This window comes from Denticeps clupeoides, unplaced genomic scaffold (assembly GCF_900700375.1).
Source record: "Denticeps clupeoides unplaced genomic scaffold, fDenClu1.1, whole genome shotgun sequence".
Lineage (NCBI taxonomy): Eukaryota > Metazoa > Chordata > Actinopteri > Clupeiformes > Denticipitidae > Denticeps > Denticeps clupeoides.
In genome coordinates this window covers 335,950-351,469 of record NW_021629971.1, presented here as the reverse complement: position 1 = coordinate 351,469, position 15,520 = coordinate 335,950, and the positions used below count along the sequence as shown (strand labels likewise).

The following is a 15,520-nucleotide window of genomic DNA, read 5'->3' as shown; positions in this document are numbered from 1 at the left end:
ATTTGAACGATTAAGTTACATACTGACATTGGTTGATTATTGAAATTCTGTAATTAGGGGGATAAAGAATTAGGGGATCACCGCTGTAAACGCTGAAGAGTTTAAAACGCCAGTGAAATTTAACATCAACTCAGCATCATCCTGTTCCTATGTCAAGTGGAGGATTACTTTACTTTAATTTACTTTATTTTGCAGACGCTTTTATCCAAAGCGACTTACAGGAGGAAGACACCAGCAATTCTCGTTCGATTTCTATTGAGGTTACAAAAACTAAGAGCCCTGATAAGGCCTAACTTGTCAACTTGTCTTGGATTACAGCAGGAGGGAGGAGGTCCATCATGTAGTTCTGCTAGACCTGAGGGTTTTCACTGTGGGAGACAGCAGAGACCCCAGCAGCAGCATCTCATCCATGTTACAGTGACCAACTCAGCTACGTCCAGGACCTCACGATCCTCTCTACGGATCTTCTCCATATACAGTGCTTTATGGAAGAGTGGCCCGACAAAAGCCTCTCCTCGGAGCAAGACACATGAAATCCTGCATGGAGTTTGCTAGAAAAAAAACAAACACCTGACGGAATAACTTTATATTAGTTCATGTGATGCAGTATGAAATTTTATTATAGCGCTTCACATATTCGTATGACATGCATGCTCAGGTAAAAGTAACTAACATTTAAAGGGAATGTGAGCATTTTTTTCTGTTGATGCAACCTGTACGGATATTTTATGTCTTACATGCCTCGCACCATATATTGGGCCTCATTAATCTCCACTCTTTATCCTGGGCCAACAGCAACAAAAGAGGAAAGGGAATGGACCTGGACCTGGTCTTCATTCGTCCCTCTCCACCTACCGTCCTTTCTTCCACTCCACTTCACATCTCTGACCACCACATTCTGTCCTTCACCCTCACTTTACCTATCGGATCCAAGACTGACCACCATTAATTACTCATTCTACATAACCTTCACTCGGTCTCACCTTCCTGCACTCTTTCACATCTTTCATATCTCTGACTCGTTCTTCTCCTTACCCCTGGAAACCGCCACTAACATTCTCCTCACTTTTCCTTTCTATGGATCATCTCTGCCCTCTTTCTTTCACACCCAAAAGAACTTCTCCCCCTGCTCTCTGGCTATCTGAGACGTTGCACAGCAGTCGAAGGGAACTAAGAGCAGTGGAGAGGAAAAATAAGAAATCACAGCTAGCGTCACAGCATCTCTAGCATCCAAACATATTTGTAATTCATCATTTGTCTTCTGCAGTATGAGATCTCACCCAATCAGTCAGTTCATCAATCTTCCTTTATAACGTTCAATAACTTTCCATGCATGCAAGTTTGTTTCTTAAATTTCTCTCTCAGTGCAAATGGAACTTTCCTGCAGGCATGCACTACTGGCTGCCCACCGCTCACCAAGGGTGATGGTTAAAAGCAGAGGACACATTTTGTTGTGTCACCATGTGCTGTGCTGTGGTTTCACATTGACAATCACTTCACAAAAAAAAAATTGTCAACCTGAAATTGAACAAATAAATGTTAATTGGCTGAAGAAAAACATGAGCCATAGCTGATATGGATAGACCACAATGCAAAGAGGATGTGAGGCATGTGGGATGGTGACCTAGATGTTTAGTTTATCCCTAGATTGTCCAGCATATCTGCGACACTCAGGATGTTGCTGGAACAGAAAAATGAGCAGCAAGAGAGTCGTTTCCAGATGATGAAGAAGAGAGCGGCAGTTCAAACAGTCTGATCTGGAATTTGTTCCCTTATGTCATCATTGCAGTTGCTCTCTGAAAATGAGCACTAATGTATTTGTTTAGTTACTTCATGCAAAAGGCTGTAAAAACAGTGATTTTAGAATAATGAAGAGAATTAAAACTGTCTGCACCAGACATTGTAATTGGTGAATGGTGTGAGGATGTCATTTCCACTAATGTCCACTCAACTTCTATAGGTCGCTCCCCTCCTCGTCCCGCCTCTCTCCTCCTCATTAGCATTTGAAAGCTACAGACATTCAAACAGAAATCTCATTTTTGGACTGGATCAAAGTGGTTGTAATTATGCACAAAGGGACTTCAGATACAGTATTAGGGGACACTAACACTGATATAAAAGCAAAAAAATAAAATAATCACCTCAAGAATCACTCAGCATTTTCAGAAAGCAGGTGATTTTTACACAAGACTTGAAGAATATCGGGGAGTGGGTGGGTGTGTCGGGGAGTGGGCGGGTGTAAACGTACCTCTTCCTGATCCACCATCTGCTGCTGTAGTTTCTCCACAAGCTGAGACTCATCATCCTACAGAGAAACAGGAAATGAATATATGTGGTTATCACAATTTTATCAAGGAAAAACTTATTTATTTAAAAATTATTTTATATCAAAACTACGTAAACAAAACACACATTTAATGCACGCACATAAACAAATATTACCAAAAAACTCTGCTTGACCATGTCTGACGATTAATAAATTCCAAATAAATCGGCAGCCCGATACACAGCGTAAAAATCGCACACCTGCCGCACGCCTAAAAAGGGCAAAGACATTACCTGTGACGTCCCGTGGCAGAGTATGGGTGTGTTCTGTTTGTGTGTCTCTCTCTCTCTCTCTCTCTCTCTCTCTCTCTCTCTCTCTCTTGCTGTCTCTCTCTCTCTCCGTAATGTTGCAGGTGGCTCCATGATTGGACTCCTCCCACTTCCTGCCATGATTGGTGGGCTGTAATAGGGAAGAGGACTCAAATGGCGTCTGCTTTGGGACAAGAGGAGGATGTGGTGTGAGGAGAGAGTGTTGTTGGTGATGCGAAGAGAGTGTTGGTGTGAAGCAAGAAGGATTGTGACCAGAAGACAAGAATAACTTAGACTGCCCAGACCTGTTTTGTGTGTGTTTTGTTGTTTCAATGTCCTTGTTTGTAATAAACGGTTAGCCATAAGTGTTGTTGCTGCTCCTATGTCCCATTTGTTATGTCCCTGACCCTAGACCAGGGACGTAACATACCGTAACACAGCCTTCATGCCCGCACGTATGGTGTGTGGTGAATGGTGTTATTTCCACAAATGCTCCCACAATTCTACAGGCTCAGACGATTAAAACAAACCATTCAAATCGATCAGTGCGATCGTGAGACATGCCTGCACGTATTGTACAGAATTACAGGCAAAACAGTCCACAACACAAGACAGGCGCCGCTGTTTCTGTAGATTCAGAAAGAAGACCAAACTATGATGGCGCAGCAAAGAAGCAAGTTTTTTACGACTGAGGAGGTGCTGGATATTCTGGTGCAACACAGCAGTCCAGCTATTTGTACTGTTCAATCTTCATCTGATGAAGAGGATCTCCTGTGTGCAGAAGAGGTTGAGGTATTTTCGGATCCCTTCTTCTGAAAGGTATGTACTCTCTGTTGTATAATTTATTTTACGATATTTTTCATATTTTTTCAGTTATATATTTTTTATGTTTTCTCCCTCTAATTGTGTGATGTTCTTTGTTTATTTGCTGAGTACAGCATTGTTTATTTCAAATTAGTTATATAATCGAAATTGCTGGCGAATAAATGAATACATTTTACTTCATATTTTTTCTACCCCCACCTCTCTGCCAAGCGGCGATGAGATACTGCAAGATGAGGTGATCAAAGGGTGAAAACACTGCAGAAAGTGCCAGGAGCCACACATCAAAAAAAAAAACTGCTTCAAGCAATGCCATGATACACAATAATGTGGATACAGTTAATTTATCCCAGCGATTATTGGAATTTAACATAGTTATTTTATATTTTATATCGTTTTAGTATTACTTTTATTATTTTTCAAATTTCAAATCAATACATTTTGTTCTTGTTTAGCCAGTTTTTTTTGTAAGTTGTTCTTTTGATTGGAAAATATAAACATAAAAATGGGGAATATACATATGATGTGATATTTTCAAAACTGTCCCAAAACATCTGTAATTAGTTGGAATGAATAACTACAGTCACAAGTAAGTTAAAAAAAAATTGTTTCCTCTGTTTAATTTTGGATATGACTATTAAAAAGGGCTCCAGAGCTCATCAATCTGCAACATTTCTGTCTTCCAGTTGTATTTTATACAGGAGCCTGAGTCCTTCAATATAGCAAATTGTCAGTGATACTTTAAGGTGGGTACTGTATCTGTATATGGTTTTTTGTACTTAACGGCGTATCTTGCTCAATCCAACAGGGCTAGCAGGGACGGGTCCTCCTGCTGTGCTCTTCTTGGGGTCAGAAGCGCCGTTTATCTTCCTCCCTCAGGTTAATCCGCATGCTGGGGACAACAGGTTCCCTATAATAAGTGCGTTCAAATGGACGGGGCAGAGCAGTCTAGCTGCATCGCCTTTGCGTTCCCACCAGCAACAAGGAGCGTGCGTTCCCATGCGCCAGATTTTACAAAAACATTGAAATGGACGATTAATGTCATCCAGAATAAAAAAAACTGCATCTTTAAGGTTACTCCATTTAAACAGCAGTCCATCTTCACTGACCCCACTGCTGCCAGCGCACCCCGAGTTTCCTCACTTTGCTCCACATAGCGGAAGAGAGGAGGGAAAGAGTGCAGCCTGAACTGAGGACTTTGCTGCATGACATATCGCTGATCTGCAAGGGGACAGACAAGAGTGGAGGAACTGATTGGGTGAGTCCAAGATTCGGACCAGTGCACCTCTTTCCTGGTCTGGGGATGTCGGGTGGTGTACTGACCTCTCGCTGCTTCCTGTATTCTGTCTCCGGCGCGGATGTCTCTCTCCTGGCTGATGACCTGTTCCAGGCAACAAGAAACACAGGACATCAACATTAATGTATTGTACCAAATTTAAATTGTATTACACTGTAATAAAGTAAACATTAGCAGGCAAATTCTCAACAGTTTGTAAGTGCTTCCATGATGCCTGCAGAGCATCAGGAGTTGGTCTATAGTCTACCGTATACGGTCTACCATGTTGTCCCTTCACAGCATTGTCTTCTAATATCATGGGAAACGTCTCTGGGTTCTGCACTTGAGGTTGCATCTGCATATTTTGGATCCTTTGAGCAGTGAAAAAGGAAAAGTTGGTAAAGTTAGTTATCTAATTGTACATTGCTGTTAAAAAGTAATAAAACATAACCTTCAATTTTTAAGATGGACAAGTAGTGCATGTTTAAATAGTGTTGGTGGACAAAGTGGACAATGAACCTTTTTGCAACAGACATTGCAAGTATTAAGCTCTAGTAAGGATCATGTCTTCAGTATTGATATGTGCATATATATGAATAACCAGAATTTAAATAATTAATACATTAAAAATATATTTATATCTGACAACTGAAAATCAATGATCTAATTTCTTTGTATACATAAATCTATTTCTTCACTAAGACTCTTATTTGCTGACTTGTCCTCAGCTTTCAACACACTGCACCCCCACATCCTGGCTAATAAACTTTCCTCCAACTTTCATCTGGACAACGAGACAATCCTGTGGATATTGGACTTTCTGACCAACAGATCACAGAGAGTACTGCTTAACAAAACTCTCTCTGACCTCTGTTATACTGCCATCTGTTATACCGCCACCTGGTCGGCTCTCTCCTCTGCTCCTCATCTTATATACAGATGACTGCAGGCACAGACACCCGGTGAAGGACGCCAAGGACACAGTCCTCCAGACTGTCAGGCCCCTCACACAACCATGGTCTGCTTCTGCAGGAGTTTCTGGACTGGTGTGACACCTCATGTCTGGAACTGGACATCAGTAAAACCAAGGAAATGGTGGTGATCTTCACCACCAAGCAGGGGGACCTGGCTGCAGCAGTTACCTCCATCCACAGGAAGCCAGTAGAGCTAGTTGAGGATTATAAATACTTGGGCATCATTTTCGATCCCCTGCTGAAGTTCTCCTCCAACACAGAGGAGATTCTCAGAAAGTGTCACCAGGCAGCTCATATCCTTTGTAGTCAGGAAAGAAATTTTACGGACTTTTTACTACTCCTTCCTAGAGAGTGTCGTATCATTCTCAATCATCTGCTGGTTCCATTCCACCAGCACGCAGCACACAAACCGGCAAAAGAACGCTGTCAGGCTCCCCTTCAAACGCAGACTCCGATGTTGCTGACTGGAAAACACAGAGGAGGAAAATCACCTTGGTTCCCAAAGCTGTCCTTCTTTTGATCTCCTGACATCCCTCCAAATCAACCATTATCACCTCACACACTTCTTAAAAGTATGCCCCTTAATGCTTCTGTTATGTACAGTTATTTATCATTGTTCATAGCGCAACATACAGAACATTTCTATTGTGTGTCACCCCAGGATCTTTAACCTTGTCACGACTACGGACTTACGAGGGAAGGAAGCGCAGAGGTCTGACATACTGGGGAGGGGTTTTTATTCTACAACAAATAAACAATAAACTCAAAGAAACAATGGCGCGGTGGCCGAAAACAGTTTAACGTAAATAAAGAACTTAAACAAACCCGTAGGCGTGTGGCGATTGCCAGAACTCAAAACGCATGAAACAAAACTAGGTCAAGTTCGTGCAGCGAGTTCACGAAAATGCCAGCGACCCCGAACGGGCGGAAACTTCCGGCATTTATGGGGCGTCAGGATTGGGTTCCGGTGTGGAGCCCAGCTGCAGGCAATCCTGACAGAGCCCCCCCTCCAAGGGCTACGTCCTCGGAGCCCCAACAGTACCATCAGTGGAGGCGGCGGGGCGGACGGCGGCAACCACAGGGCTCCTGCCCTGCTGTATCCTCCCCTTGGAGGACCCGGTCCCTCGGGCTGGCTCCCCGGCGTGGTCAGGCGTGGCGGCCCCGGTCCCTCGGGCTGGCTCCCCGGCGTGGTCAGGCGTGGCGGCCCCGGTCCCTCGGGCTGGCTCCCCGTGTGGTCAGGCGTGGCGGCCCCGGTCCCTCGGGCTGGCTCCCCGGCGTGGTCAGGCGTGGCGGCCCCGGTGCCTCGGCCTGGCTCCCCGGCGTGGTCAGGCGTGGCGGCCCCGGTGCCTCGGCCTGGCTCCCCGGCGTGGTCCCGCTTGGCGGCCCCGGACCCTCGGCCTGGCTCCCCGGCGTGGTCCCGCTTGGCGGCCCCGGACCCTCGGCCTGGCTCCCCGGCGTGGTCCCGCTTGGCGGCCCCGGACCCTCGGCCTGGCTCCCCGGCGTGGTCCCGCTTGGCGGCCCCGGACCCTCGGCCTGGCTCCCCGGCGTGGTCCCGCTTGGCGGCCCCGGACCCTCGGCCTGGCTCCCCGGCGTGGTCCCGCTTGGCGGCCCCGGACCCTCGGCCTGGCTCCCCGGCGTGGTCCCGCTTGGCGGCCCCGGACTCTCGTACCTGCACACAATAATCAGGGCCGATCCATCTGGGTACGTGTGGGCCCTGTCTCCACACGTCCCCTCTGACACTTCTTGTGTCACCCCCTGCACCGCGCAGGGAGATTGTCCCAGAGCCTCCGGCGACTGTTCCAGGCACCCCAGGCTGGTGCCTTCTGGGACTATGCAGCCCCTCTCGCTGCACGGCCCTGGTGCCAAGGGGGGGGGCATTGCCAGACCATCCGGCTAGCCCCTTCTGCGTCCGTTGGGACAAGCAGGCCCTCTTCCTGCCTGTCCCAGCTGGGTCCTCATGCCTACCCGGGGGCTCTATGGCGCTCCGCCCCTCTGGAGGCAGACGCAGGCCCATGCCTGGCCCGCCCTCCTCACTGGCTACCGGAGGACCCAGCTCCATCACTTCCCCACCTCCCCTCCCCTCAGGAGGAGTCCCCAACCCGAACTGCACCCCCCCAAAAAATTCTTTGGGGGAGCACCCCCCCCGGCTGGACTTCGGGGTACCTTGGGGCTTGTCCACCTCGCCTTGGACCAGCACATTCGGGTCAGGAACCTCCTCCCTGGGGTTCGGCTCCGCGGCTGGGTCGCCATCTGGTGGACACAAAGAGGGGAAGTGGGGGCGACATACGGACACATAAACCACGCACACACACACAGACAGAGACAGACAGAAGAGAGGGTCGTCTAGTTCCCTCTCTGAGCACTCCGGGACCTCCTCAGGGGGCACAGCCAGGATCTCGGGAGGCGCGACCTTCTCGTCGCCCGCCAGTGCTTGGTCTTCTTGCCCCGGATCCTGACTGGCGCTGGATGTGGTGGAGGGGCAGAGTTCGATCCCTGGCTCAGGCTCTGGCCGATCAAACTCCGCCCTCAGTCTCTGCTGGAAGTCCCGAAAACTCCTGTCGGTCTCTCCCTGCTGCCAGGCAGCGTCGCTGGAGATGGTGGTGGGCGTGTGGCGTGGGGGGTGGTGGACGTCTTCTCCAGCATGCGGGGGCGCTGGTGATGCGCTGCCGTTCAGCTGGGGAACGTCCGAGCAGAGGGAAGGCGGGTCGGCGACTGGAACTGGGAGGGCATCTTCCCTGTGAGGCAGTTCCGACAGTGCAGTTGCTGGTTGGCGAGAACTCTGCGCTCTGCTGGCCAGGCTCCCCGTGGACTGGGACGACACGGACGACGACGAGAGCACGGGAGACGAGAGTTGGGCTCCGCCCATCGCACCAGTCTGCGATCGTCGCAAGGTCCGTGGGGACCCACGTCACTTCCAGGGGGGTGAGAAGCGGCAACAACAACGGCGGCGTTCCTCCAGCGAGGAGGTGGGCAGCCTCCAGCCCGAATGGCCAGAGTACTGCCCATGGGAGCTTATCGCGCCATGGGTCCAGGATGTCCGCAGGGTGGACGACCCTTGGAGTCACCGGTGGGAGGACACGGATGACGAAAGCGATGATGACGTGGATTTTCGGTGGGCGGTCGGTGCCGGGATGGCTCCGCCCAGCGTGCGCGTCCGAGATCATCGCGGCGTCCGTGATGACCCATGTGACTTCCGGGGGTACGAGGTTGACACGGACGACGACCAGGATGACGCCGTTTGGGCAGTCGGTGCCGGGATGGCTCCGCCCATCGCGCCCATCCAGGAGCGTCACGAGGTCCGTGGAGACCCACGTCCCTCCCAGCAGTGTGAGGAAAGCTGGTGGAAGAGGGCGACGGGAGGTCGCCAGCCAGCAACTGCGCTGCCGGGACTGCCTCGCAGGGAATCCTCCATTCCTGCTCCAGTCGCCGACCCGCCTTCCCTCTGCCCGGACGTTCCCCAGCAAAATGGCAGCGCAGCACCAGCGTCCACACCTGCTGGAGAAGACGTCCACCCCCCTCCACACCACACACCTACCACCATCTCCAGCGACGTGCCCAGCCCCGTGTGGGACCGCCCAATTGTCCCGGGACCCTTCAGTGGGGCAGCAGACACAGACGAGATCACTACCATCCTCACGTGTCTGACTGGATCAGCATGGGGCTGGAGCACAACCCTCTGGCAGCAGGGAGAGACAGACAGGAGTTTTCGGGACTTCCAACAGAGACTGAGGGCGGAGTTTGATCGGCCTGAGCCAGGGATCGAACTCTGCCCCTCCACCACATCCAGTGCCAGTCAGGATCCGGGGCAAGAAGACCCAGCACTGGTGGGCGACGAGAAGGTCGCTCCTCCCGAGATCCTGGCTGTGCCCCCTGAGGAGGTCCCGGAGAGCCCAGAGAGGGAGCCAGACGACCCTCTCTTCTGTCTGTCTCTGTCTGTGTGTGTCTGTGTGGCATATGTGTCCGTATGTCGCCCCCACTTCCCCTCTTTGTGTCCACCAGATGGCGACCCAGCCGCGGAGCTGAACCCCAGGGAGGAGGTTCCTGACCCGAATGTGCTGGTCCAAGGCGAGGTGGACAAGCCCCAAGGTACCCCTAAGTCCAGCCGGGGGGGTGCTCCCCCAAAGAATTTTTTGGGGGGGTGCAGTTCGGGTTGGGGACTCCTCCTGAGGGGAGGGGAGGTGGGGAAGCGATGGAGCTGGGTCCTCCGGTAGCCAGTGAGGAGGGCGGGCCAGGCATGGGCCTGCGTCTGCCTCCAGAGGGGTGGAGCGCCATAGAGCCCCCGGGTAGGCATGAGGACCCAGCTGGGACAGGCAGGAAGAGGGCCTGCTTGTCCCAACGGACGCAGAAGGGGCTAGCCGGATGGTCTGGCAATGCCCCCCCCTTGGCACCAGGGCCGTGCAGCGAGAGGGGCTGCATAGTCCCAGAAGGCACCAGCCTGGGGTGCCTGGAACAGTCGCCGGAGGCTCTGGGACAATCTCCCTGCGCGGTGCAGGGGGTGACACAAGAAGTGTCAGAGGGGACGTGTGGAGACAGGGCCCACACATACCCAGATGGATCGGCCCTGATTATTGTGTGCAGGTACGAGAGTCCGGGGCCGCCATGCGGGACCATGCCGGGGAGCCAGGCCGAGGGTCCGGGGCCGCCAAGCGGGACCACACCGGGGAGCCAGGCCGAGGGTCCGGGGCCGCCAAGCGGGACCACGCCGGGGAGCCAGGCCGAGGGTCCGGGGCCGCCACGCCTGACCACGCCGGGGAGCCAGGCCGAGGGTCCGGGGCCGCCAAGCGGGACCACGCCGGGGAGCCAGGCCGAGGGTCCGGGGCCGCCAAGCGGGACCACGGCGGGGAGCCAGGCCGAGGGACCGGGGCCGCCACGCCTGACCACGGCGGGGAGCCAGGCCGAGGGACCGGGGCCGCCACGCCTGACCACGGCGGGGAGCCAGGCCGAGGGACCGGGGCCGCCACGCCTGACCACGGCGGGGAGCCAGGCCGAGGGACCGGGGCCGCCACGCCTGACCACGCCGGGGAGCCAGCCCGAGGGACCGGGGCCGCCACACCTGACCACGCCGGGGAGCCAGCCCGAGGGACCGGGGCCGCCACGCCTGACCACGCCGGGGAGCCAGCCCGAGGGACCGGGTCCTCCAAGGGGAGGATACAGCAGGGCAGGAGCCCTGTGGTTGCCGCCGTCCACCCCGCCGCCTCCACTGATGGTACTGTTGGGGCTCCGAGGACGTAGCCCTTGGAGGGGGGGCTCTGTCAGGATTGCCTGCAGCTGGCCTCCACACCTGACTTTAATCCTGACGCCCCATAAATGCCGGAAGTTTCCGCCCGTTCGGGGTCGCTGGCATTTTCGTGAACTCGCTGCACGAACTTGACCTAGTTTTGTTTTCATGTGTTTTGAGTTCTGGCAATCGCCACACGCCTACGGGTTTGTTTAAGTTCTTTATTTACGTTAAACTGTTTTCGGCCACCGCGCCATTGTTTCTTTGAGTTTATTGTTTATTTGTTGTAGAATAAAAACCCCTCCCCAGTATGTCAGACCTCTGCGCTTCCTTCCCTCGTAAGTCCGTAGACGTGACAAACCTTCTTTATTCGAGGGCAATAACGTTACTGTATAACTAATCTGAACCACCAGCAGTAATAATGCTGACAGCACAGCTTTGCCCTACATTACTAATATTAACTACTGCTACAAACAGTCTTCCCCAGACCTTCAAAACCCTACACCACTAATAAGAGATCATAATAATGTAGCAAAAAAGCCATTTCAAATACCAAGTGATGGCTGCAGGCAAAATGAAAAACATAATATCTCCGTTTTTACAGCAAACTTTGATTTTCATAATTGGTTACAAATAGGCAAATATGAGTCATGCATCACATGCAATCAGCATTTCATCAGAATTTTCGTGGTTGGTTTACTAATAATGCTAGCTAATAGCTAATGCAAAGTGAATGCTAACCTGCTTTAAGCAAAACAATAATGCTCAAAGCCTTAAACCAATTTCTCAAAGTAAAGCCTGTACATCAAATACATTTTAAATAATCTTACTTTTGTACTAAGCGCAGTGAAAAATCCATTCACGGATCCTGCCACAGAGACATTTATTTTTTAAACTCCCACCTTCCCCATCACTTTCGTTAGACCCGCCTCCTCTACGATTTGATTGGTTCTCTCTCTGAACCAATCAATATTCGTTCTGCCCTCGGAAATTTGTGAGTAAACTCCCACAAGAGAGAAATACAGGCGCTACTGCTTTTCACGTGTGAAATATGTATATATAACTATGATGTATGATGACGATCCCCAGCTTGAATATTGCTATTATATTAATAATATTATATTAATAATATTGAATATTATTAAAAATATATACATTTATATTTAGTGACATTATACACTCACCGGCCATTTTATTAGGTACACCTTGACAGTACCACATTAGACCATTTTGCCTTCTGCAGTACACTCACTGTCATGATCAGAAAACCAGTTTAATATGGACGGTTTTAAGCACAACTATTGAAATGTAAGTTCAATGGGCAATTGCCAATGCAATATTCAATTAGTGCATGTAAACTGATGTAATCTTTAGATCATTTCAAATTTTTTAATAAAAAATATAATAACAATTCACTCAATTGCATTCCGTTTTGCCATGGATTTTCTACATATTTATTCAAAAGGAAATTCAATTTGCAAATGGCAATTCAATGTGCGAATGTGTCCTCCTTCATTGCCATGTCCAGCCCCACCCGTGACACCTTTATTAACAAATGACTAAATTGCAAATCTTTTGCTTTAGCAGAGTACATGGAAAACAACAAAAGTGGTCGATCAGTTTACAGTATCTTTTTACACTGATAATGTCAGCTCTAATCAGCTATTTTTGTACATGCTGTATATTTTTTCAGCTGGAAGAATTAATCAAATATTGCTGCTACCACTAAGTATTAGTATTGTTTAGTTTAGGGTATTGCTGGGTTTTCTTAGCATTGCTTCAGACTCATCTCAGCAGGTTCCAAGAAGAACGGAACTTCCATTACCTGAGATGCGAAAATAACCAGTCACCATACCAGCTGAATTCAGTTAACCTGAAACATCCTAAAAGAAGAGAACCGCATTCTTTTCTCCACATACTTTTGCCACAAGCAAATATATATTTTTCATTATGGTGTGTTTGGGTGTGTTTGTGGGACCCTACCCAGAGGTCCTTGTGACTTTAGAATGATTGTGCTAATGTAATCTAATGTGATCTATCATATGTGCTAGATGTGTTTACCATGAAACATCTCTGTGATGATGCAGAATCGAGATGCAGAATTTTGTTTTAGGTTGATGAGCTTTATGGTGCAATGGCCCAGACTTGGCAGATGTGGCCAGAATTGAAGTCCCTGATGTCCAGTTAACCCGGCAGCTTACGCCAGAGGAGCTTGCAAGACTGCCCAATCATGATGTTTCTATGAGTGAAGCACAGGAAGTTTACAACTCAACAGTAGAACAACTGGAGTACCTATTCCCAGACTAACATTCCTTTAGGCTGCCTGAAGTACAAATAGGATGTCAGGAATTAAGTAATGCATATTGTCTAATACAGTCAACTCTAATACAGCACAAAAACACACAAAATCTTTTGAAACTCAATTTATGAATGACTTAAGACTGAAAGTACATAACAATGAATATACTGAATCTAAAACAGCAGTAAAAGCATAAAACAGTTGTAAACGCTAATTACAACGTATAATTCTGACAAAGGTCTCAACCAAAATGTCATAAATCTTAACTGCATGTCAAGAACAGTGAGGGGAACAGCATTGTTACCAAATCAGGCCGTTCCGTTAACATCCTTAGGACCCCAGTGTCTTTCAACCCAGTTCATATCTGTGCCACCTGCCTTTCACATCTAGTAGAAACAAGATGGCACCAGACATGTTTGCTTGACACAATTGTTTCAAAGGAGTGAATGTTGCCACCATATTAAACAGAAATAAATCTACTGACGTCTAAGTAAACATCAGTAGACCTTGTAAATGATTGAGTGAGATCTTTACCGCCATCTAGTGGAGATAAGAAATCGTTGCAATTAGGAATGCTTGAAGTTGTGCTTTTCCTCTCATGAACATTGAAAGTATATATTTTAAAATATATTCTTCAAGAATGAACCTCTATGCATCCTCTAGCAGTATTATTAAACAGTAAAATAAAATAAAATAATTAAACTAAATAAAATTCAGTTGCTATATGTTGCTAAATTTTATTTATTTGGACAGTAAATGTAAATAATTTGGCTATTCAAAAATATATCAAACATGTATTTTGACCAGAAAGAGATTTTCAGTTCTAATATGCAAAGGTGCAAATATGAATAGAGAAAATGTTTCTGCTTAAATATGTGGCTCCTGATTGGCTTCTCAGTGCTGTTCCATGTGAACATATGTTTACAACATACAGTCGCTAGGCAACACTGAAGGAGCAAGTTGTATTTTTATTACTCCTGCTTTCTTCAGACAAAAAATTCTACTTTTCACACCAAAAGCCTTTTTAAAGGCTAACTTCTTTTATTGTTTTAGCACTGTTATTAGTTAGTGTTTCTGTTTAGACTTGATAACTCTTAATTTATTTTGTAGTTTCTTAATTTTAGCTTATGGTTGAGAGATTAGCTTAGCATAATTTAGCGTAGCAAAACTTACCTTAGTATAACTTAGGTTAGCATCATTTATTACCTGCTCACTTTTGTTTTTTAGGACACATAGAGAGATTTTTCCAGGTGAAGGATGGGCCGCCCTCGGAAAAAGACCAAGGAGCCACCAGTCACCAGAAGGCCACCTCGCAGGATCCTGCCAAAAATACCAACTCACATTCTTCACACTGGTAAGACATTAAGAAACTCCACATAATACTGTGTTTTCTCTTCGGTATTCTACTGATTTCCTCATAATTCATAACTCAAGATCAATAAGAAAAACAAACCACAGGTGCAGCTCACTGTAAATCCTGTATTTGTGTATCCAGTAAACATATATGGTCCATTGTAAGGTATCAAAGTCAGTAAATTATAACCAAATATCTCAATGTATTCATGTCACTGCACTTCTCAGGTATACCGTGGGCATGTGTGAGGGACACTAACTCCCCTCCAGCTCTGCTGTGGAGCATTCCCTGTATGCAGCAGCTGCAGGCTACTCCACAGCCACCCCAGCAGGAAGACACTCAGGAGGTTGTTTTTCCGGTAGATGTGATGGACAAGCTGAGCTTTGTTCCTGGAATCTGGGACCTGGCTGTGGAGATGAGCTTTCTGCCTCCATGGAGAAGGCCGCAGGTACAGGATGGTCCTGCCACACCTCTGCCCAGTGTCACCAGTGCTCACCAGCCCTCCACCAGCACATCATCCATGGAGTTTGAGAGCAACGAGGACCGCTGGATTCTTCAGGACCAGATGGAGCAGGAAATGATGACCAGCGACCCAGCAGCAGACAGTCCACAGGGACCCCAACAAGAAGCCAGTCTGGAGGATTTTTTGGAGGAGCTGAACAACATTCCTGTCATCTGGGACATGGATTTCGAGATGTGCCTCCTCCCTCCACCTTACTAGTACCACTATTAGTAGCACTAGCAGCACCAATAGTGATCACTAGTACAGGTAAGCATGAAGGTAAGTATGAAGGTAAGTATTTAGTGACGGGCGGCACGGTGACATTGTGGTTAGCACCTTGTCTCACAGCAAGGAGATCTGAGTTTCGGTCCCTTCTGTGTGGAGATTTGCAAATTTGCATGTATCTCCCCGTGTCAGCGTGGGTTTTCTCCGGGTTCTCCGGTTTCCCCCACAAAACAACTAGGCCAATTGGAGATGAATTGGACATGAATTGGCACTAAT

General features: G+C 48.6%; 1 long non-coding RNA gene across 1 annotated transcript; it reads right to left on the bottom strand.

Moving 5' to 3' along the window:
- Positions 1–4,049: 4,049 nt before the first annotated feature.
- On the bottom strand, positions 4,050–4,770 carry LOC114778569 (uncharacterized). The gene is made up of 3 exons (XR_003746396.1): positions 4,720–4,770; positions 4,506–4,617; positions 4,050–4,288 (listed from the first exon to the last, which is right to left on the bottom strand). It is a non-coding gene; the product is annotated as an uncharacterized LOC114778569 (long non-coding RNA).
- Between the last annotated feature and the right edge of the window lie 10,750 nt (positions 4,771–15,520).